The sequence below is a fragment of the Protopterus annectens genome, chromosome 11.part0 (assembly GCF_019279795.1).
Source record: "Protopterus annectens isolate FY-2018-M chromosome 11.part0, PAN1.0, whole genome shotgun sequence".
Lineage (NCBI taxonomy): Eukaryota > Metazoa > Chordata > Ceratodontiformes > Protopteridae > Protopterus > Protopterus annectens.
In genome coordinates, this window is record NC_056745.1 from 1158050063 (window position 1) to 1158074587 (window position 24525).

At 39.7% G+C, this 24525-nt stretch overlaps 1 protein-coding gene across 1 annotated transcript in view; it reads right to left on the reverse strand.

The window, feature by feature from the left end:
* Positions 1 to 24525, reverse strand: part of SLC26A5 (solute carrier family 26 member 5) — a 1021139-nt gene that overhangs the window by 224958 nt on the left and 771656 nt on the right. The window lies entirely within an intron of this gene.

The window sequence follows — 24525 nt, forward strand, 5'->3', positions numbered from 1 at the left end:
AGGCAAACAAAATGGGAAACAAAGGCACAGGCTGGGGGATAACCACATGAGTAAGCAAGATAACAGAAAGAGAGCAGCAATGTAGTAATCACACTGAGGGAGACAGCTGCTTACCACACGTGACAATACTACACTTTTGTAAACTTAATTTTAGCCCTTTGTCCATACACCACATATTTATGAGGGTTAATTCCTGCTGTAATGAACAGGTATCAGACGGGGACATGACAAAATGTATTTTGCAGTCATATAACCAAAGGTCACGATTCCTGGTGTCACTAAGGAGAGGTCCTGAGTATTCATTCCTATGGTACACCACTTATCTTCATACTTTCGGAAGCACCTGCCCTTAACTATGTGGGTTCTTACAGCCAGCTGTCTATCCATCTGATCACGCATGGATCTACTTTTAAGACATTTAACTCATTTATGATGTTACAGCATGGGGTATGGTGTCAAATTCTTTGGCTAGATACAAATAAGGAGTGTGAACAGAATGACCACAGCTTGTGTAAACTTCTCAAAGTTAACCAAACTGGATCTCACTTTGACAAAGCTAACCTGAAATGGGTCAAGTCTGATAAGGCTTCTGATATCATAGTTTAAGAGGTTGGATACAATATATTCTATGCCTTAGCAAATCAGACTAGTCCGCCTAATTGGTCTACAGTTTCCCAGGTCTAGGGTAGGGTTGTAGCACTATCACCAGCAGTTCACCATACTTCGGACAACTCCAGTAACAAACCTCAAATTAAACAATTTAATGAGGGGCTCCACTATATGCTGCTTTGTTGTTTGCCTGAATGCACAGATATAAGCAACCTATTCTGCCACGACAAAATCAGGATGGAGGTGGATGCTAGAAGCACAAATGATAAATGGTGGTGGGATGGGCATGACTCTGAGGTTTCCAAAAGGCTCCTTTTTATTGCTGTCATGCAGAAAAAGCAGTGCATGACTAAGAAACCAATTGTTCATCTTTTAGTCTGTGGTATAGTTCACTGTAGTCTGTTTAGCTAATATAAAAAACTCAGCATATTTGAAACTAAAGTTCTGCAGCCTAATCTTTTCAGATTCAACTTACAAATGCTAAATCTTTACCACTGAACAATGACTACCCATCACACATTTCTCTATTTAAAAATAAGACTGGTAAAAAAACTTCCAATGAATCATCTAGTTTGTTTGTGTCTTTCAGCTTTTCCCGGTTAGGGGTCGCCACAGCAGAACTCCGGTACGCTAATGATTGGCAGTAGAGTTTTACATGCTGGCTTGCCGGGCCTAATGCACAACCTTCAACGAAGGAACGCCCATTCACGCATGTCGCCACACAGAAGATACTCTAACTGAGAATCGAATGGGCAACGTCTAACTGTGTGAGGCGACAACGCTACCGCAGCACCACCACCGCAGTTCCAATGAATCATCTAGTACTTTACTCTAAATTATGAGTGTAATTCAGTCAGGTAAGCAAGACGGGTCTATATTAGAACATCGAAGTTTCACAACTTCGAATGTTCTAATATCGAGCCCTATTCAGCGAAAGCTGAGAACAACGAACATGCAGAACAGCAAATTTTTTCCTAGGGAAAACATTTGCTGTTCCGAAGCACATACACACAACACAAGCACACCAAACAAACAGCAATCCACACACATACACCTAAAATCTTACATCTAACCCTACACTAAAGTCTACAAACACCACTAACTATCCACTTACCTTAACCTAAACCCTAACCCTAAGGTCAGTCACTATCGCACACTTACCTCACCTGTGCCCGAACCCTAACTCACCTAACCTGCCTTAACCCTCACGTCCACAAAATTGCACACATACCTAACCTGCGCACTAACCTTAACTCACCTAACCTGTGCCCAATCGCACACTTACCTGAACCCGACCCGTAACTTTCCACCACAATGCTGAAAATAGCGAAGCGACAGAAACAAACAACCAAATTCTTTCCCCTAGGAAAACATTTGTTTTTCTGTCGTTTCGCTATTTTCAGCGTTCGCTGAATAGGGGTCGATATTAGAACATTCGAAGTTGTGAAACTTCGATGTTCTAATATAGACCCAAGCAAGACTATGCTTTTTAATAAAGCTCTGAAAAAAGAATGCACACTTACATAGTGCACTGGCCTTTGAATTGCATATTTTCACTTTAAAGTCTCCTACTGTCATTTATTTTCACTGATACTAAAGGCATTACCTATCCCAATATCCACACGCCCCAATCCTGAAGTACATACTCGGAAGTCTGGTTTCTTGGCTTGACTGCACCTTTCAGCTCTCAACCTCATAGCTCAAGAATCAGGGACAAAAAAATGACGAGGGACAAATTCCCAAAATCAAGGAAACATTTTAAATATTGGTCTTACATGCTTAGAAAGCTCTACAGTTTTGTCAGTACTGATTCAAATGTACTATCCTATTCAAAGAGGTTAGCAGTAACACAGGTATAACACCATGAATGACTTCCTGGAGTGCTGTGAGATACATGGATGTTAAAACAAACCATTTAAAATAAGTCCCTGAAAATTCTGTCCCATTATGAGACTGACAATCCCACCTGTAATGTCTCAAAGAAATAACCTGCTCAGGCCCCATATATTAGAGGGATAAAATCCTGACTACATTCCAGGTGATCAAAATTTGATTGGTAGCACATGCACTGGAGGGGCCAAGCAGGGTAGGATGGGCTCAGCTTGCAGACTCCAGCCCTCCCAATGTTGTCCTGTTTACCTTTACCAAATAAAACAAACATCTCCACTAGCTTACGAAAGTCTCTCTGGTTTTGTTTGGTACACTTTTAGTTAGTATCTTATACTACACTGACTTGTAATTGTGCAGCTCTTCTACCTGGGCCTCCACTGAAAATGGTCTTTGATTGGTCAAACAACCCAGTCATCAAAATGAAACTAAATTAAACAAGTAGGCAAAAATATTATTGACTCTTCTGGAAGAGGAAGTCTTACTAAAGTAGCTGTCTGTAAGCAAATACACAAATGACTTTTTTGTTTAGTCTCATGTTTCGGAGAGTAGAGAGGAAGCTGGACAAAATGATTCAATGTTTTCAAAAAACAGTTTAGAATTTTAGGCATAAAAGAATGTCTTCAGAGAAACCCCATTCTTGTGGAACACCACCTATGGATGAGAACACATCAATATCTGAATATCTGAAATCCTTCTGGCAGGTGCAATAGTTACCAGAAACAAAGCCATTTAGAAAACAAATTTAATACCAGCTGACTGTATGGGTTCAAAGAGATATACACAATTCTTCTAGTATAAAATGCACTTTCCCCACTGATGAAATATTCCTCCTAGAGGGAATTCAAGTGCATAACACACATAAAAGCTTTAGTGGTACAAAGAAGCAAAGTGGGTGACCCATGATAAACAAGCTGATGAACTTGTCAAACATTTTGTGAGTGGGGTAAGCTAGGCTTGACACTTGCAAGAAATATAGATACTCAAATAAATGAGAAACTGGGTGCATCTGGCTCCATGGCTTACCTTACTGACCACACAAAAAGTTGTGCTGCTTATTATCCTAAAACTTCCTTGTACCACACTACCATGATGCCTTCATGAGCTGTAAAAGCCATACAGAAAAAAGAAAACAGCTATAGAGATAATCAAAAAGACTGTTAACATGAGAGGCTAGATTTTGATGGAAGACTCCTCTCATTATGATGCCGCCCAGACAAGAGAGCCCGCAGGATTTTTTCAGGGGGGGTGCAAACCCAGAGCCCCGCCCACGGAGCCCCACCCCTTCACTCACAGAGCTCCACCCCCTCCACCCATGGAGCCCCACCCCCACACAGCCATTACAGGGTCCCATTACTTGGCTATTTCTCTCCAGTTGCCATAAACACTGTTCAAAATTCTCAGTGTGCATACTGTCTTATGCTTTACTTCTACAATGATTACAGGTATCTAGATTTAATTAGGAATCCATGACAAGTTTTTTTACATACTCCATGTACACTGCAACTAACTCAAGGGAACTTTCAGATGGCAGCCCTTTTGAATTCTGATCAAGAAGGCTTGGCTGTTCAGTTCTCTATACTGGAATAATTTCTCATTCATTGCTAATAATCATTTTATTTACTTGGGTACTAACAGAGTTTTACTTTTTACCTACCATAAAGACAAAATATTTGTTTTACCTCAAAATACTTCCCCTTGTTTTATTTATTTACTTGTAAGTGACTTAGAAACAACTACTGGGGAATAGTGTTCATTAGCTCAGTATTTTTCATGTAGGACACTAAACTGAGTCTCATGAGCCTGTTCAGATTATACAGATTTAAACAGATTAGTTTATAACACTAGTGTTCTTTGGCTTCCAAGAATAGCTCTCAGTAACACAAGTTGCTGTTTAAATAAAAGCTGGCATTCTGTGCTCTGAATGCACAACACGTTACAGCTGTATTTAACTTGAACTGTGTGCATTCACTAAATTATGTACATCTTTTAATTAATGCTTAATCAAGCATTTCTTCATAATCCCAACATTGACACAGTTGCAAATCATCATTTCATCTTTTTATAGATAATTCCAATAGTCCTAATATATGCACATTAATTACTTTTTCAAGATTAGTTTTACTGAGTGGGCAAGGGAAATTCTGGGTGTTTTCTGATTTTGTGTGGTTGACCCTTAAATTATATGAAACTGGGTCTGCATTATCACTGATGTGAACAACTTCATTATATGCTTAACTAAAAGCTTTAGACCTTCTTTCTTGACACAGCCATTACAGTATCCTTCCTGTTACTGTGATAAGCAACAGTAGCCATGCATAAGAAGTGTACATATTTATACATATGATTATGCACGATTATTATATACAGATTGTATTAATTATAATATAAAATAATTTAATTATATCCCTTCTATGATACACCACTTGTTAGACTGTGTTTTAAATTTATAGTTTTGAATGTTTTTCCAGCAAGCAATGAAACAAAACATATGAGCCAATAATGACAAACTGCCCAATTCAAAACATTTCAACCATAAAAGGCCACTTAAACTTCTGTCATTACAATCCATCAATGTCAGTCAGTATGCACAATCTCTGCAGAAGTAAAAGTCATCTGAATAATTCCACATTATAGAGATCTGAAACTAATGAAGAGGTTGTTGCTAGAAAACAACTTTATACTTCAGCATTCCATCAACAAATTCAGTGCCTGCTGCCCTTGAAGAATACATTGCCTATGTTACATTAAAAATGGTAAGCTGGTATATTTGCAATACAGAATGGGTGGTAATATGAAAAACAAGTTCATAGTCATTAGGCATCTCATCCAAAGGAGGACATAGCCAGGACTGCAGCACTCCACCCCCTTACAATACAAATCTACATGCTGTGGGAGTAGAACCTATAGCCCTCTGCATCAAGATGCAAGTATGCTACCTGCTGTACTACTAACACTGCTTTAAAATTCTATACCACAATAATGATACCATTTGCTAAACAAAACAGCTGCACATTTTAAGCAGACTTAGCATGAGCAGCAGTAAACTTCTCTTCCCTTGAAGCTCACAATTCCTTGAAAATACACTTGAAAATAAATTCCACCTGCTAACTCTAAAGAAGGCATTTCACTTTCTCTCACACACCTCAACCTCTGCAAGAAATCTGGACAAAGCCCAACATAGATAGGGACAGATTATAAATATTGCTCTCATGAACTTAGAACATTGCTAGAATAACAGGATTTATGTTAGTATGCATTTTATATGATGGACAGAAGGAAGGTTGGTATATTGTGTGTGCAAGAGACAAGATGGAAGGGGAGTAAGGCTAGGTGTATCGGAGGTGGGTTCAAATTGTTTTATCATGGCGTGGATGGGAGGAGAAATGGCGTAGGAGTTATCCTTAAGGAACAGTATGCTAAGAGTGTTTTGGAGTTGAAAAGAGTGTCGGACAGAGTGATGTTTATGAAGCTGGAAATTGATGGTGTAATGATGAATGTTGTTAGTGCATATGCTCCACAAGTTGGGTGTGCGATGGATGAGAAAGAAATATTTTGGAGTGAGGTGGATGAAGTGGTGATGACTGTACCCAAGGGTAAGAGAATGGTGATTGGAGCAGATTTCAATGGGCATGTTGGTGAAGGGAACAGAGGAGTGGATGACAAAGTGATGGGTAGGTATGGTGTTAAACAAAGAAATGCAGAAGGTCAGATGGTAGTGGATTTTGCGAAAAGGATGGACATAGCTGTGGTGAATACATATTTTAACAAGAGGGAGGAGCATAGGATGACATACAAGAGTGGAGGAAGATGCACACAGGTGGATTATATCTTATGTAGGAGGGCCAGTGTGAAGGAAATTGGAGACTGTAAAGTGGTGACCGGGGAAAGTGTAGTTAGGCAGCATAGGATGGTGGTTTGCAGGATGACGTTGGTGATCAAGAAGAGGAGGAGGAGGAGTGTGAGGGCAGCACCAAGGATCAAATGGTGGAAACTGAAAAAGGGTAATTGTGAGGTGGAGTTCAGGGATGAGTTAAGACCGGCATTGGGTGGCAGTGAAGACTTACCAAATAGCTGGGTAACTACAGCAGAGCTAGTAAGGGAGATGGCTAGAAAGGTGCTTGGTATGCCATCTGGACAGAGGAAGGATGATAAGGAGACATGGTGTTGGAATGAGGAAGTACAGGAGAGTATACAGAGAAAGAGGTTTGCAAAGAAGAAGTGGGATTGTCAGACAGGTGAAGAAAGTAAACAGGAGTATAAGGAGATGAGGTGCATGGCAAAGAGAGAGGTGGCAAAGGCTAAGGATAAGGCGTATGAAGAGTTGTATGAAAGGTTGGACACTAAAGAGGGAGAAAAGGACCTTTACCTATTGGCTAGACAGAGGGACCGAGCTAGGAAAGATGTACAGCAGGTAAAGGTGATAAAGGATAATGAGGGAAACATACTCACAAGTGGGGAGAGTGTGTTGAGGAGATGGAAAGAGTACTTTGAGGGGTTGATGAATGAAGAGAATGAGAGGGAGAGAAGGTTGGATGATGTGGGGATAGTGAATCATGAAGTACAATGGATTAGCAAGGAGGAAGTAAGGATAGCTATGTAGAGGATGAAGAATGGAAAGGCTGTTGGTCCAGATGACATACCTGTGGATGCATGGAGGTGTTTAGGTGAAATGGCAGTGGAGTTTTTAACTAGATTGTTTAATGAAATCTTGGAAAGTGAGAGGATGCCTGAGGAACGGAGAAAGTGTTTTGGTACCGATTTTTAAGAAAAAGGGTGATCTGCAGATCTGTAGTAACTACAGAGGGATTAAATTGATCAGTCAAAGCATGAAGTTATGGGAAAGAGTAGTGGAAGCTAAGTTAAGAAGGGACATGATGATTAGTGATCAGCAGTATGGTTTCATGCTGGGAAAAAGCACTACAGATGCGATGATTGCTCTGAGAGTGTTGATGGAGAAATACAGAGAAGGTCAGAAGGAGTTGCATTGTGTTTTTGTAGACTTGGAGAAAGCATATGACAGGGTGCCTAGATAGGACTTGTAGTATTGTATGAGGTAGTCAGGAGTGTCAGAGAAGTATGTAAGAGTGGTACAGGATATGTACAAGGGTAGTGTGACAGTTGTGAGAGTGACAGATGCGTTTAAGGTGGGGGTGGGGTTACATCAAGGATCAGCTCTGAGCCCTTTCTTATTTGCAATGGTGATGGACAGGTTGACAGATGAGATCAGACAGGAGTCCCCGTGGACTATGATGTTTGCAGTTAACATTGTGATCTGTAGTGAGAGTAGGGTACAGGTGGAAGAGACCCTGGAGAGATGGAGACATGCTCTAGAGAGAAGAGGAATGAAGGTCAGCAGGACTAAAACATGTGTGTGAATGAGAGGGAGGATAGAGGAATGGTGAGGATGCAAGAAGTAGAGGTGACGAAGGTGGATGAGTTTAAATACTTTGGATCAATAGTTCAGAGTAACGGTGAATGTGGAAGAGAGGTGAAGAAGGGAGTACAGGCAGGATGGAGTGGGTGGAGAAGAGTGTCAGGAGTGATTTGTGACAGACAAGTGCCAGTAAGAGTGAAAGGGAAGGTCTACAAGAGGGTAGTGAGACCAGCTATGTTATATGGGTTGGAGACAGTGGCACTGACAAAAAGGCAGGAGTTTGAACTGGATGAGGCAGAGTTAAAGATGTTAAGATTTGCACTGGGTGTGACGAGGGTGGATAGGATTAGGAATAAGTATATTAGATGGTCAGAATGTAAATAAGAAGGTGCACCATGCGCTGTATTGAAGTATCAATGATAAGAAACAGTCTCATGTAATAAAAATCCAAGTTTAATGGCAAGAACGACTGCAGTAAAAAGTTAGCGCTTTCACGTTTATCACAAACGCACTCAAGCCATTTCTAGCCACTAGACCCCTCAACCACTAACCTGTATCAATCCAGTTCAGACATTTTTCCTTCTAAATGTTGTGTTCTTTAATGTTTTACATATTAATATATGAACAGACATTTGTTACATACACATGTTTTTAAATATGTATATACACATATATATATATATATTTTTTTGAGCATGTTTTTGATCATATATATATTTTTTTATATATATTTTTTATGTTTTTTATGTGATTTATGCACCTTGTTGTTTTTGTCATTCTATGACAGGTTATTTTATTTCATTTTATTTTTTGATTGATTAATTGCTGCTTCAGGATGTGATGTATTTAAAGGGAGGGTCTTTGACTGCACTTTTATGTCTGAAGAAGCGTTTGTGATAAACGTGAAAGCGCTAACTTTTTACTGCAGTCGTTCTTGCCATTAAACTTGGATTTTTATTACATGAGACTGTTTCTTATCATTGATACTTCAATACAGCGCATGGTGCACCTTCTTATTTACATTCTGCATACATTTTTCTGTTTTGAAGGTGCTCTACTTGGTAGGACTCGTTTATTTCTTGAACATCATAGACAGAACATACAATGCAAACTGACTTTAGCAGCAGTATTGAAAGTTTCTTTCTAGCAGAGTGCAGATGTTTAAATATTCACAACTAGCTATGGGCAGTATTAAGGGTAAGAAATGGAAATTAAACAGAAAACCACATTCTCATCTACCATTCCATCATTTTACCCTGCCTTCTTTTTACATCTTTTCTTTTAAAAAAGAGAGACTTCTTGCATCTTTCCCTTTATAATATTTAAGTCTAAACATTGTCTTAAATTTTTCTTCATTTTACTTATAAAATTGTTCTATTTCTCTTACTCTATTACTTTCTTTTATTCCTTTCTCAAAATTGTTCATCATATTTTCATATTCCACTTTACATTTTACCCTTCTCTCTAATTTCAAAAACAAACACTACCCACTGTTGTATCTAATTTTCATAAAAATAGTCTCACTGCCATTTGTTCCCTCTATAGTCTACTACTATCCTGTTTTATGTCTTTCTTTTTACATACATCCCATTAACCACTGTATTCCTTTACATTCTTTTATGATGTATTCATTATCACGTAACACATACAATGCTGCCCTTTGATCGGAAGAATGTACCCTTACTCCACTTGTCACTTCTTTCATGTCACTGAAATACACAGATTAATTTTGTATGTTCATTCTCTTTTTTTTCCTAGCTTCAAATTTCCACAACACCTCCCTTCTATCACCTTCACATCTTGTCTTTCTATTTCTTTACCTCACAGTTAAAAGTCTGTAATCATTACTATTGACATGTTTATTATCACATTTTTTTAGTTCTTCAAATAACAACATGTTTATATATGCATATATTATTTATTATTTCTTCACACAATTTCCATTTTTCTCAAGTTACATATCTCCCTCCCTTGGAATCGCAACTGTTACATCCAATATTTTTATTTAATCTTCTCTTATTAACACCCCTAATCCTCAACATGTTCCATATACTACTGATCATACTTTTTTCCCCTTGCAGGTTCAATTTTTTTATTTTCTTGTATCCAGCAAGTGTAATACATTTGTCTTTTTCTTCTTGCACTTTTCAACAACCATTAAACCTGTCACTTCATTTCTTACACTATTCACTTTTAGTCCCAAAATAGGTACATAATCCCTTTCCCTTTTTGTATCTTTTTTCCTCCTGTTCTTATTTTTCTTTTTCTCCTTACCCTCCCTCCAACAGATTTAACTTCTTTCTGCTCTTATTCTTCCCTTTTCTGAGTCTTCCTCTTCTTCACTTGTTGAGCTATCATACCTATTCTCTGTTTGCATCTGACTCTCTTCTACCATTATTCCTTCCCCTTGTTTTTTCTTTACTTTGAGTTGTATTTCTGTCATTTTTCTGCTCTCTTACATCTGCAATTTCACCTTCTTCCTAAATATTGTTTTCTACATATTGTCCCCACCCTCCCAATTTCTTTATCTACCCTTTCTTTTTCCATTACTGGAAATTCAAACCAATTTCCTACAAAAAGGTTTATAGTTCCTAGACGTATGGGCTTGCTCCCTACATTTTCCACAACCTTTTGTACATTCCTGAACCAAATGTTTTTCATCTTCACAATAAAAAAAGCTATTGCCCCAGTTCCTAACAATTGCTTTTTACACATTCACAATTATATTATTTGAAATATGCTGCAATTTTCCATAATACATATACAGTGTAACCCACACTTCCCATCCCATCCATAAATTTCTGTTATCATGCATTTTCTTTGTCAGGCACTTTATCACATTTTGTCTGAAAAAAAATTCATCCACTTTTAAAGATCTATCAATTTTATTTTTAACTGCAAGTCAAAGTTCTGAAAATAGTTTTTTTCAATGTGATATGTTATTTCTTTTTTCTGTTTCACTCAAACTTTTCTGCACCTGAAAAATATTCAAATGTTACTTCACAGATGTCTTCTGACCCCAAATGTATCAAAGTTCTCATGTCATGTAAAGTAAATTCTAATGGCAATATTATATTGCTCATAATGTCATACCTGTCAAGTGTAGTGGTTTTGCTTCTTATTCTTTCCACAGGTCTTTTTTATGAATCCATTGACCTTCTGCTCCTGTCAAACACCTCTCTTTACTTTGTACAGTGCTTCTTGTTCTTTGACATACACTTACTTGCATATGTTTTTTTCTTGGCTTCATTTCTTTCAGCTGCATAGATATTTTCTTAAAAATGACACTAACAGCCAAACATACATCTAACATGTTAATAGCTTCATTATCTGACTACTCCTATAACACTTGATCCATCATAGCACTCCAGCTTGTATCCTTCTCCTTCATCTGGTTCTCCACCATTCATTAAATTCTCCAACAATTCTGTACCCAGACCTCCACTTTCCAACTCTGTAACTAGGATTTCATCTGCCCTGATTCTCCTTCCAAAAGTACTCCAGCAACAATGTTTGCTCTTTCTTTCATTTTGGAATTCTCCAAGCACTAGTGACAACCCTCTTGAAACCACATAGTGCTAAAAAAGAATAGGGGTAATTTATTTTACAACACTTATTTACATTATGTATAACTTTTCTTATTTATAGGTTCATAGGTTCATACTAGCTATCTGCCCTAGGGCATTTATAAGCCTAGCCCAAAGTTTTGTGGCTTTCACCACCCCTTAAGTTTGAAAGGTACTGTGCCCATTAGTTTACCGTGCCTCTGTCCAGCAGTGACACTGAGGTGATCCCCGGGGTAAACCTGCAATCTCCCATCCATTGGTCAAGATTTCTGCTCTGCCTCACATGTACCGGGATTTTGTTCCACAGCATAGGGAGTCTCTGGGCGATGAATCTGTCCCTCTAGCACGTCCTATTTATAACTGTGTTAAGGTTTAAGTCTCTTCTTCTTGTATTTCTTGTGGATTTAGATTTTTTGAGGTGGAGCATGTCCATCAATTCCGGGTTTGACATGGCCTTGCATGTTAGGCACAGGTCACCTCTGAGCAGACGGTAAGCAACCGAATAGAGCTGGAGTTCCTTCAGTCGGGCAGCATAAGACATATTTTTGAGACCCTTTATCCTTTTGGTGAGGAACTTTTGGGGCCTTTCCAATTGCTGCAGGTGTCGGGTAAGATACATTCCGAATGGGGCATTGTATTCAATCATTGGTCTGATGAGTGATGAGTACAGGGGAACAATGACCTCCCTTGATCTAGAAGTGAAACCCTTCATGATCAGGTGGGCAATGTAGAAGGTTTTCCTAACTACCTTGGCAACGTGGGTGTCAAATGAAAGGTTACGGTCAACCTGGGTCCCCAGATCCCTGATAACCTCTTCTGTGCTTAGTGGATTGCCACCTATATGGTAGCTAGGGGTAACCTTGTTTTTCCCGAAGGGTATGACTATGCATTTTTTGGTGTTTAACTTTAGGCCATGGCTCTGGCACCAGTTATCCGTTTCTATGAGACCCTTCTGGAGGATATCTGTGTCTGATGTGTTTTCAACTATGGCGCCCAGTTTGCAGTCATCTGCAAACTTAGTCAGCCATAATCCTCCTGTGTTTGCCTGTACTTCTGAAAAGTAGATGCCGAACAAGAGGGGGCCTAGGACTGAGCCCTGTGGGACACCACTTCTGACCGGCTTGGAATCTGACATGGCGCCAGCCACTCTGACCCTGTGGGTTCTGTCACTTAGCCAGTTTGCAACCCATCTTGTGACGTATGGGTTTACATTTAAGTTGGTGAGTTTTTCTATGATACCCGAGTGGGGTATTGTGTCAAAAGCTTTTGCAAGGTCAAGGTAGGCTGTGTGGACTGCCTTGCCCTCATCAATGGCCTTGGTGACTGTTTCAAAAAAATCAACCAAGTTTAAAAGGCATGATCTGCCCTTGTCAAAGCCAAACTGGGTTGGCTCCAATGTCTGTAAGTCCCCTATGTCTTTATTTATGAGTTCCATTATGATCCTCTCCATAGCTTTGCAGACTAGGCTTGTCAAGCTGATGGGGCGGTAATTACCAGGGTCAGTGGAGGCACCTCCAGGTTACAATATAACAGTTTTTTATAAAAACATACTTGAAATAATACACTTCCTTTTACTATTAAAAACTTCTTAATTTTTCATTACTGGACCCCCACTCCATTTTCCACAACCAAAATCTTATTTAACAAATTTGCTAGATCTCACTTTTCATTGAATGTAATTTCCTTCACTCTTTGATTCCATATTATCTAAATTATAGAAAATATCTTTATCAATATTATTAACATAACTTTTCGACTTATCCCCATCATATCCATATTCAATCATATCTATTTTAAGACTATTTACATCTATATAACTTTCTAAATATTTCAAATCTATCACCTTATTCCATATTGATTTAACTCTTGCAACTCAAGAAAATATGTTTGCTGTTTTCAAATTGATTACAATATATGCAGTTTCTGTTATTTTTACATTTATAAGGTAGTTTCTGTATCCTTAACCTCCATAAAAAATCTAGACATTCCCACCACATACTTTTATATCTTTCCATTCTTGCCTTAATTGCAACCCTTTTTTCTTGCACATGTCTTTCCAGGGATAAATGTAAAAGAACTTTATCCATAATATTATGATACCATAGCGTCCTATCTTTTTCAATTTAATTATTTTTATTTTCTAAAGCAAAATTGTCTTGATAATTGTTCATTTCTTCATTATCGTGTAATTTACTTCTCTTAGAACTGAAAAAATTCATCCATTCAGTACTATAGTTTTTGAAATTCTCACCAATAACAAATTAGCATTATTCTTCAGACTTTTTAATACTTTATACAAACGTAAAGAGGCTGCGTAAACTATAGGTTTTATCAACCTCAAACCACCTTCTTTATTTACATATAAAAATTCCTTGTTTTACAGGATTTAATCTCAATTCCCAAATAAATGTAAATACAACACTATAAATTACTTTTTCAAGAGTTGGTGGGACACTAAATACACTTGCTAAGTAAGCAATTTTAGCGAGTAAAATTGAATTAAATATTTTTTTTTCTTAAAAGATAATTTAATGGTCCTTGAAAATATACACATTTTTCATAACCTTTAATTTTCCTCCCATATAGCTCTTACATCTTCTCTTTTCCCAAATGTCAATCCAAGTAAATTTATCCTTATCCTATTAAAATTAATACTTCCTAGCATACCATCTTAACTTAAACCTACACTTTTATCTTTATTTATAGAAAAAAATATGTATTGTATACATTCCTGCAAATGACTTATCACGTTAACCATAGCTTCCTGATTTCTTGTAATAAGAATAATATCATCCACATATAGGTTTATAGGTGTGTACTAGGCTAATGGCCCTAGAACCTTTACAAGCCTAGCCCATAGTATTCCCTGGCATCGTGCCACCCAACCTTAGTTCCTAGTGCCTCTGTCGAGTAGAGCCACTGGAGTGATCCCCGGGGTGAATTTTCTATTTCCCATCCACTCATCAAGATTTCTCTTGAAGAGGGCCAGTGAGGTGCTCTGCTTGACATGTATGGGAAGTCTATTCCATAGCATGGGCAGTCTCTGGGTTATGAACCTGTCCCTCCAGCATGTTCTGTTGATTGTGATAGTGAGATTGAGGTCTCTGGAGTGTGTGGTGTGGAGGGATTGTGATTTCTTTAGATGTAGCATTTCTAACAGAGCTGGGTCAGACATGGTTTTGTAAGTCAAGCAGAGATCGCCTCTAAGAAGGCGACAGAGAATAGTTGGAGTTTTTTTTTTAGTCTGTCCATATAGGACAAGTGTTAAGGCCTAGGATCCTCTTTGTGAGGTACTTTTGCGGCCTCTCCAGTTGTTGCAGGTGTCTAGTGAGGTAAATGCCAAATGGGGCGTTGTACTCGACGATTGGCCTAATGAGGGAAGAGTAGAGGGAGACAATGACCTCTTTTGTCCTGGATGCAAAACCCTTAGTAATGAGATGTGCCACATAGAAGGACTTTCTGACCACAGTGGCAACGTGGTGGTCAAATGAGAGGTTGCTGTCAACCTGTGCTCCCAGATCTCTTATAACGCCTTCTGTGTTCAGTGGACTACCATCAATGTGGTAATTCAAGGGAACCGGGTTTTTCCCAAAGGGGATGAATACACATTTTTTGGCATTGAGCTTAAAGCCATGGTTCTGACACCAGTCATTGGTCTTATCGCTTGGGGAGTTAATAATAGCTCCCAACTTGCAATCATCTGCGAACTTTGTCAGCCAGAGTCCCTTCGTGTTGGCCTGGACTTCAGAGAAGTAGATACCAAACAGGAGAGGACCCAGGACCGAACCCTGTGGGACTCCACTTGTGACTGGTCGGCAGTCTGACTTGGAGTCAGCTACTTTCATACTGTGGGTTCTATCTATGAGCCAGTTTGCAATCCACCTAGTGAAATAGGGGTTGGTGCCTAGCTTAGTAAGTTTTTCTATGATTCCTGAGTAAGGAATGGTATCAAAGGCCTTGGCCAGATCAAGGTAAGCTGTATGAACCACCTTACCTTCATCCACAGCTTTGGTGACTGACTCAACGAGGTCAACCAAGTTGAGCAGGCATGATCTACAATTCACAAAACCAAACTGTATAGGATCCAGAGTTTGGAGATTCCCTATATCCTTGTTTGTTAAGTCCATGATGATGCGTTCCATAGCTTTACATATCAGACTCATCAGGCTAATGGGGCGATAGTTCCCGGGGTCTGCAGTCGCTCTTCCTTTGTGGAGAGGGATGACTGTAGCAGTGCGCCATTTGGTGGGGACAAAGCCTGAGGTAAGGCTATGACTGAACAGGGCACACAGGTGAGGTGCCAGTTCACTCTGTAGTTCATGTAGAACACAGTCAGGGATATTGTCAGGTCCCATAGAAGCTGTATTCTTGGCCTTGGACAGTGCTGGTTTTAACCACTGCAGCAGTAATACTGGGTACCTGGCAATCTACTGGTATTGTGATTGGTCCTTTGTGGGGGGGGGTAAAGTTAGCACTGAATCTGTTCGCCAGTATATTTGCAATATCTGTTGGCTCAGTATAGGAGATACCATTGTGCAGTAGCTCAGAACAAATCTGGGTATAGCCATGGAGATTCTTTACATAACTATAGAAGACCTTGTTGTTGTCTTTACTATCTGATACAATTCTGTTTTCATAGCTAGCTTTAGAGGATTTGATGAGGGATCTCAACTTTTTGCCAAGGCTGATAAGGGAGTTTTTCCAGTCTTGGGACTTCACCTTATTCCACATCAGTTTCCCTTTTTCTGTTGTAGATTTTGTTTATGGCAGGGGACCACGAGATTGGCTTCCTTTTCTTGAGGAGAGCGTCTTAGTTTTATTGGGTATGGCGAGATCCATGCATTTGTGTACGTGTTTGTACAGTGCACTGGTGTATGATATGGTGGGCATGCAACTATTCTCCATTTGCATGGGTGCCATGAAGTTAGCCACCTCTGTTTTTAGGAGCCCAAAGTTAGCTTTGGAAAAGATTTTCCTGGTATTTACCTTTGTTGGGAGGGAGGTAGGAGGGATGTGGATTTCCAAGGTGATTAGCTTGTGATCGGATCTAACCAGGGAGGAGCTGACTATTGGTGTGGAGCAACGGTCGTCCATGTTAGTAATGACCAGATCAAGTATGTTGCTACCTCTAGTGGGGGTAAGAACGAGTTGGTCCAAGGCATTGGAATTAATGAATTCCAGAGGGCGTTGGGCAAGTGTATTGGTACATATGATAGCATAATCAAAATATATCGTCATTGGTTATATATTCCTTATCTCTCATCTCAATATTAACCAGAGTTGAAATTACACTCATTACTAACATAAAAATTGTTTGTTTGTGTCTTACGGCTTTTCCCGGTTAAGGGGCGCCACAGCGGAACTCCGGTCCGCTAATGATTGGCAGTAGATTTTTATGTGCCGAGTTGCCAACCCTGACGCACAACCTTCAACGAAGGTACGCCCATTCATACATGTCTGCACACAGAAGGCGCTCTAGCTGAGAATCGAACAGGACAACGTCTTACTGTGAGGTGACAACGCTACTGCAGCACCACCACCGCAGTCTATTACTAATATAAAAATAATACAGCTTAAAGGGCAATCTTGCCTTATACCCCCTTTCAGGCACAATTTCCTAACTAAGACAACCATTTATCAATTTGTTAATTATATTTAACCAATAAGTTGTAACAGAAACAGTTTTTATCTCATTACTTACATTATAGGTATCAAATGTTTTCCATAGGGTGTTATGCTGAATTGAATCAGCAGTTTTACTTAAATCACCCACCATTAATTTTGCTTGAATCTTCTTATATAAAATTTCATCCACTAAAAATTATCCTGTACTTTATTATTTTTTATACCATAAATATTTTTACTTATAATCTTAGTTAACTTACTTTCCATTCTTTTTTGCAAAATTTTATTAAAAATCTTATGGTCAGTTTTATTAAGGCCTATAGGTCTCCAATTTTGTATTTCACACATCTCCTTTTTTCCATATAAATTTAATTACACCAATACACAGCTCTTTATATTGAGAGCCCTTCTTAACCATTCATTTAATACTTTAAAAATAGCTTTTCTGAATTATTGACATATTTCTATACATTATATACTCTACTACATCTGGACCTGCTGCAGTTTCTAAATTTATATTTCCTAAAATATTTTCCAGTTCTTCCATTTTAATCATTTTCTCCAAATCCATATCTTCCTCTAAAAAAATCCTCTTTCCAGTCCTCAGTACATTGTACATTCTTTCCTCAAACTTTCTTTAACATATCTGTCCACTATTTTCATAATCTTATCTTGCATAATTTGTAATATTGTCTCATGATACTATCATTTTCTTTAATAAGCTGACTCAAATATGGTGCAATTTCCTCCTCCTTTCCATGCACAAAATATCTTTGCTTACATAAATACTGTATTTTTTTATTTAAATCGTACAATTCCTATTCTTTAGTAAAATAACTTTCTTCATTCTTTTCTAAGCTATCACAAATATCCTTACGTAATTGGTCATACTGCATTCTTTCTTTTTATATTTTCCTGGCTCATAAAACACTTTTTATATCACATTTAAGACCAATATTTATATAAAGCCTAATTTCTATATAGTCCTTCCATAAATTTACTATATCCATCTTCCCTTCTTTAATCCATTTAACCTTATTAATCCTTATTTACTTTCCCTATTTTTTATAGTCAGAATTATTTTTCAAAGTAATCCATATAGCCCTGTAATCCGAAAAACTTCTCTAATACCCCTTCATAGATAAGTTTCAACTCTACTGCAACTAAAACAAATAAACCATTTCTGTTTTATGTTCACGTCATTATATGTTAAAGTACTATTAATCCAAACAAGTAAATTCCCATATCTTACAATATCTAACATAGCTTTATCATATGCTTTTATGCTTTTTTTATTTTGTCTTATATTACAGTTAAAATCTCCTGCAACAACTGTATCCATGTTTACTTCTACATACTGAATTATATATTTTAACACCTCTTTATATCTCTTTTCTTTTTGTTACAAATGCATAAATGGCTATAATTCTAAATACCTGATTTCATCTTACATCAAGAACTGTAATTCACCCGACAGTAACAAAGTAAAATCTAAAATGTTTATAGTCTCCTTATGCAAAACAATTATTCCTGAAAATGTCTCTCTCCCCAAGTTAAAAATTATATTATTCCCCACCAAACTTCCAACTGTTGACACACTTCATTTTTAAAAACCTAGTATCTTCTAAAATAATAATGTTACTTTCCTGTCTCTTACATCATTCAACAATACTTATTCTCCCTGCAACATTCCATAAGCTATTAACATTTAATGTGCATGAAAAACTGCAGAACTTGCCAAAACTGTAGTTGAATGGGCCTTTACTGGGTGTGAAAGGTGGAGCCCTTTCAACTGGCAAATAAATGTAATACAGTATCTAAGCCATTTCACCAAAGTAACCTTTGAAACTGGATTACCTAAAGAAAGAGAGGAAACTGCAACAAAAATTGGTCAGACTTTCTGAAATCTTTTGTTCTGTGAAGATAAAAACATAGCTGTCTGTGGATGTCTAATAAATGAAGGGAGTACTCCCCTTTATTGGAAAAATTAGGCAAAAAAGACCGGAAGCTGAAGAGTCTGACTGATATTAGATTCAGAAACTACCTTAGGTATAAACCCTGTCTTCGTGAAATCCTATGTAGGGTGGTTTGCAAGACAAGGCCTGAAGTTCAGATGCTCTTCTGGCTGATGTAATAGCCACTAAAAATAATGTTTTCCAAACCAAAAACTTAAGTCAGAAGTAGCTGATGGCTCAAAGGGAGGCAAAGTAAGGGACAGAAGGACTAGTGTTAGATCCCAAAGAGGAATGGGTTATTTAATTGGAGGTTGTAACATTAAGGCTCCCTTTAAAAAGGCTTTTCAAGGTTTGTGTGACATATGGGAAGAGTCATCAAACCTCATGTGAAAGTTTCAGATAGCTTCTAGCTAAACTTAAAGGTGTGGGATGGGCTATAATGATCTGACGGACAGGGGAGGAAAGTGAAGGATGCCTGGCAATCATGGGAATTGAAGAAGCCATGCCGTGAGCTTGACATGATGAAGCCCCCCTTTGGATGGAACACCAGATCTGGAACTGGGTCCAGTATTCATGGGTCCTGAAAAATGTGAGGCCAAAGGAAGGGAAATCAAACTTGAGGCCAGAAGGGGACAATGAGGATTATTGAGTGCTAAGACCTCTTTTTTTAGGAAGTGGGATATCAAAGGAATTGGGAGAAAGGCATACAGAAGACCGGGAGGCCAGTCATGGAGAAGAGTGTCCCTGGGTGACTTTCCCAGAGGGGAAATTAGGGCAAAGTAACTACTGCACTTGTTCAGATGGGACACAAAAAGATTTCAGCAAGGTTGGCCCCAGTGCCGAAATATCCATTTTGCCACTACAGGGTTGAGAGACCATTCATAAGGCATGAGAATGGTTCTGCTCAGCTTGTCTGCCATCACGTTGGAGCTCCCTGGAATGTGTGTTGCTGTGAGAAAGTGGTTGGAAGAAATCGCCCATTGCCAAACTCTGAGGTCTTCACAATGGGTAAGATTTGGTTCCCCCCTTGGTTGTTGATATACCAAATTTGCCACTGTTCTCAGAAGAAGGGCATCCTAGAATGCTTGCAACACTAACAGCATTGCCCTCATCTACAGAACCTTGATGTGCAAGTTGTCCTCCAGTTGGGACCATGTGCCTTGGACTGTCCTTCCCAGATAATGTTCCCCCCACCCTATCTTGGAAGCATCTGTGGTCACTATGATTTGGGGTTGTGGAAGAATGAATGGTTGGTCCAAGAGAATCTCATTCGAATGGTGCCACCATGAAAGATCCTGTTTGCAACGATTGGTAATCATGATAAGGTAAGAAATAGGGTGATGCATCAGAGACCATTGGAAGGCAAGTAGCCACTGTAAGATTTGCATGTGATATCTTGCTAAGGGGACAACAGTGATTGAGGTTGCCATCGAGCCTAATGCTTGTAGTACTAATCTGGTTGGAACTCTTTTGCTTTGGATAATTTGGCTGATCTGAGATCTGATCCTCTGTAGTCCTTCTAGTGGAAGTGAAGCAAGTCCTGTAACAGAGTCCAACCAGGCTCTGATGAATTCTAATTGTTGAGAAGGCTGTAAATTTGACTTTTTATAATTTATTGTGATGCCTAGAGATGCACAGATGTGCAGAGTGTAATCTCTTGCCTGTTCTACCTGACGCCTGGTGACAGTGGTGAGAATACAGTCATTGAGGCATGAAAAAAAATCAAAATCCCTGCAGTCTGAGATGAGCTGCAACCACTGCCATGTATTTGTTGAACACCATGGGGGCTGTGGTAAGTCCAAAGTGCAGTCCTCTGAACTGGAAATGACTGGCTCCCAGCCAGAAGTGCAGGAACCTCCTGGAGCATTTGTCCATCTTTATGCGGTAATAAGTGTCCTAGAGGGCTACAGAGCACATTCAATCATCTTTTTCCAAGAATGAAAGTATCTACTGTACCAAGACCATCCGGAATTTGTTTTGCTGAACTGCCTTGTTGAACTGGCTGAGATCCAATTGGGTCTCCAGTCCCTGTATTTTTGGGCACTGAAAAGTACCTTGAGTAAAACGCAGATCCAATTTGGTTTGGTAGGACATTTTGGATGACACTCTCTTGTAGAGCAGTTTTTGAATTTCTATGACTACTGCTTCCCTATGACTGGGTGGAACATATGGGAGTCTTTTTTGGGGTTCTGGATGTATAGATAGTGGGATTTTTTAACCTCTGGATATTATTCCCTGCACCCATTTGTCTGAAGATATCAGTTGCCAAGCAGGCCGATGCAGGGATAGTTGCCCCCCAACTGCCTCTGGAGGAGGGCAATCATGTTTCCCTTCAGGAGTGCTGATGGGAAGTACCAGAAAAAGAATCTCTGGACCCCTGCTTCTGCAGGCCACTTCTGCTTCTGGGGCAGCGTCTTCCATTACTTCCTCCTCTGCCCCAAGGAAAGTCTTTGCCATGTGAATCCTGGAAAGGCCCTTGGGATTTTTTAAACCACTTTCTTAAACCATAGTTTCCCACTTCTCTAGTTCGTAGAGTAAGGCCTCTGAGGCGTGGAGAAATGTACGTCTATGGCAGAGAGAGTCTTCCTATCTTTTTCACATCTGGCGAGAGTGTCTTTAACTTTGGGGTCAAAAAGGGATGATCCATCAAATGGAGCTTTGACGAATGATGCTTTAAATGGCTATACAATATCACATAAGTGCATCCAGGAATGCCTTCTAATGGCTATGCCTGAAACCGCCGCTCTTGTCGTCCCTTCAGCTGTGTGGGCAATCAGCTTCATGGATGAGTTAGAAATCGCTTCAAGGGTCATAAACTGAGAGGCAACTTTGTGTTGTACCTCTTCAGCTACTGCTCCCGCTTGGGTATCCGAGAGCTCTTTGATCATATCCCTCAGCAATGTCATGAAATGTGCCATGTAATTCAGGGACCTGAGATCAAAGGTCGCTGAAGTGTAAATGAGCTTCCCAAACCTACTCATAGTCCTAGACTTATTAGGAGGATGAATAGTCGAACTTTCCTCAGCAAGTTCCTTTTTTGAGGTTGCCACTATCATTATGACATCAGTGGGTATGCCTTTTGATCAGTGTTGTTCCTTCTTAGGGGCTGAAAGGATTCGATCAGGCCTCTTGGGGATCTGTTCGATTGAGTCGGGCATCTTCCACACCCACTGAGATATCACTTTAATGAGATCATAAGTGGCCAGAGAGATCCAAGAAGTAGAAGGTTGGGCAGAAAAAGCCTCCAGGTATACTGACTCCTTTGAAGAAGGTTGGAGGGAAGACCAGCCACCCCTCTGTTTTAGGATTTCCAGGATGTTACCGACAGAAACATCATCAGGGGATGACCTGGGGGAACTTTCCCCTTCATCAAAGTCAGTGTCTTCGGTGAAAGACTCCTCTTGGAAATCTAAGTGCTTCCTCTTGCACTTCTTTGCAGGTACTTCCTCTGGGAATGTTCCAGGGAGGTGTCCGAAGAGGAGACCACCAAGGTGGGTCTTTCCTAGGGCTTTTCTGCCCACTGTCCTGGGAATGAGACTGATGGAAGCTCAGAACGAGAAGATGTGGAAATCTGTCCTGACAGGGATGACAGCGACTGTGAGTCCCCAATAGACAAGGCCTTCTCCATGATTCAGAAGGCTGGCCTCATCGTAGAAGGATGGGAGCCCGGAAAGTACAGTTGTGTACACTTACCATAAATGCAGATGTTCGAGTGTATTCACTGTTGCAGTCATTACAATCAGGTTATCCTGCTGGCAGGCTACCCTCAGTTGGCCTGAATTCCAAAGTCTAGGTCCGGCATCGGCTGCTGTCGCCTCTTCCCTGACATCAGTGCGCCAGGGGTATAAAAGATGCAGCCGATGCCATTTTCTTCATTTTTTCTTGCCCCAGATGTCAGATGCCCCCAAAAGAGTACGCTAAAAATATGTCAATAAAACATGCATGCACCAAAGTATATATTTTGCCTTCATCTACAAGCAAATACACCACATAGGTTGTATAGAATAGAGAAGTAAAGATAAGTTCCAGCAAAGAAATGGGGGATGGCGGGTGGGTAACCTGGTCTGCAACAGTGAATACACTCGAACATCTACATTTATGGTAAGTGTACACAACTGTACTAAGTTCTTCGTGTTTCACTGTTGCAGTCATTACAATTGGGTTGAATCCCAAAGCTAAGGTTGGGAGGCTGGAGCTAAATAGCATTAGGAGCAGCTATTAGGCCCTGCAGAACTGCAGTGGCAAAGCCAGCCCTGGATTTAGAGTAGAGTGGTAAGTGACAGTGCTTTGTGAAGGTGTGCACTGAACTCCAAGTAGCAGCCTCTAAAATGTCTTTGGTTGGTACTCCCCAGAGGAAGGCTGCTGAAGTGACTGCTGCTCTGGTCGAATGTGGCCTAATGCCCTTAGGTACTGGCTTGCCATGTTGTGAATAGCAGAAACGAATGCAGTGGCCTATCCACTTTGAAATAGTCTGCTTTGAGATAGCCTTTCCTTGTGATCCTGCAGAAAAAAAAAAAATGTCCTTGTTTTACCGCTTTTCTGAACTAGAATAGTTCAGTCTTCAGATTTTGCTGATCTCTGGGCTTTGTCTTAGTTCCTGTGCTATCCATATCCTTATTTGGATAACAGGAAGCTTCTTTGTTCAACAGTGGGAGTGGGGAGCACTGAGCAACCTATTTGTCCCTAGAGGATTGGTTCCAGCCCAGCAACTTGTAGTTTATTGGCCATTTTGGGTCAATTCCTGGCTCTTTTCAACCCCCTGCTATAAAGCCCGTTTTTGCGCGCTTTAGCGCGAATTAGCGCGGAGTTGCTCATAGAGCAGCATAGGGCAACACTGGTTAATCAAGTTTAAACTATTTCTGGCTCCGTAAAGTCTACTCTTCAATTTTTCCCTTAGAACTGCTCTACTTGCAATCTAAACAGCCTATACTCTAACTGAAAAGCTGAGCACTTGCTCCTAAAGCATTTTTTATACAGGTAAAGCACTCTTAAACAAAAGAAAGTACTTCATTCACCTAAATTCCCTTGAGTACCCATTTCCCTATAGATCCTTTCTGACTCAGTTACACAGCAATCTTTTTCACTATTCTAGCATGTCGAAGGGTCAGTTGCTGGCATCCTCTCCTGTTCAGCTGGTGAATCTGGGAATCTTGAGGCAATGTTACAATTGCCTCATGTACACAGACAACCCTCTCCTCCTCCCAACAAATACAAATATATGCGAGAGATGCAACTATATAGCCAAACTGGAGGCTGAGCTCTCTCAATTTAGTACTGGCAAGACCAGTCAGGAGGAGAAGGAAACCACGCACACCACAAACCCAGTCTCACATAGAACTATCACAACTGCAAACCAAACACATAAACACACAAAAACATACTGAGGCTGATTAAAAATCTACCAAAACTACAGAGGCCTCCAAAGCAGACACCCAAGCAACCGCCACCTCAAGACATAGCACATGCAACACATAGTTCACAAAGTCAGTGTGCTAAACAGTCACAG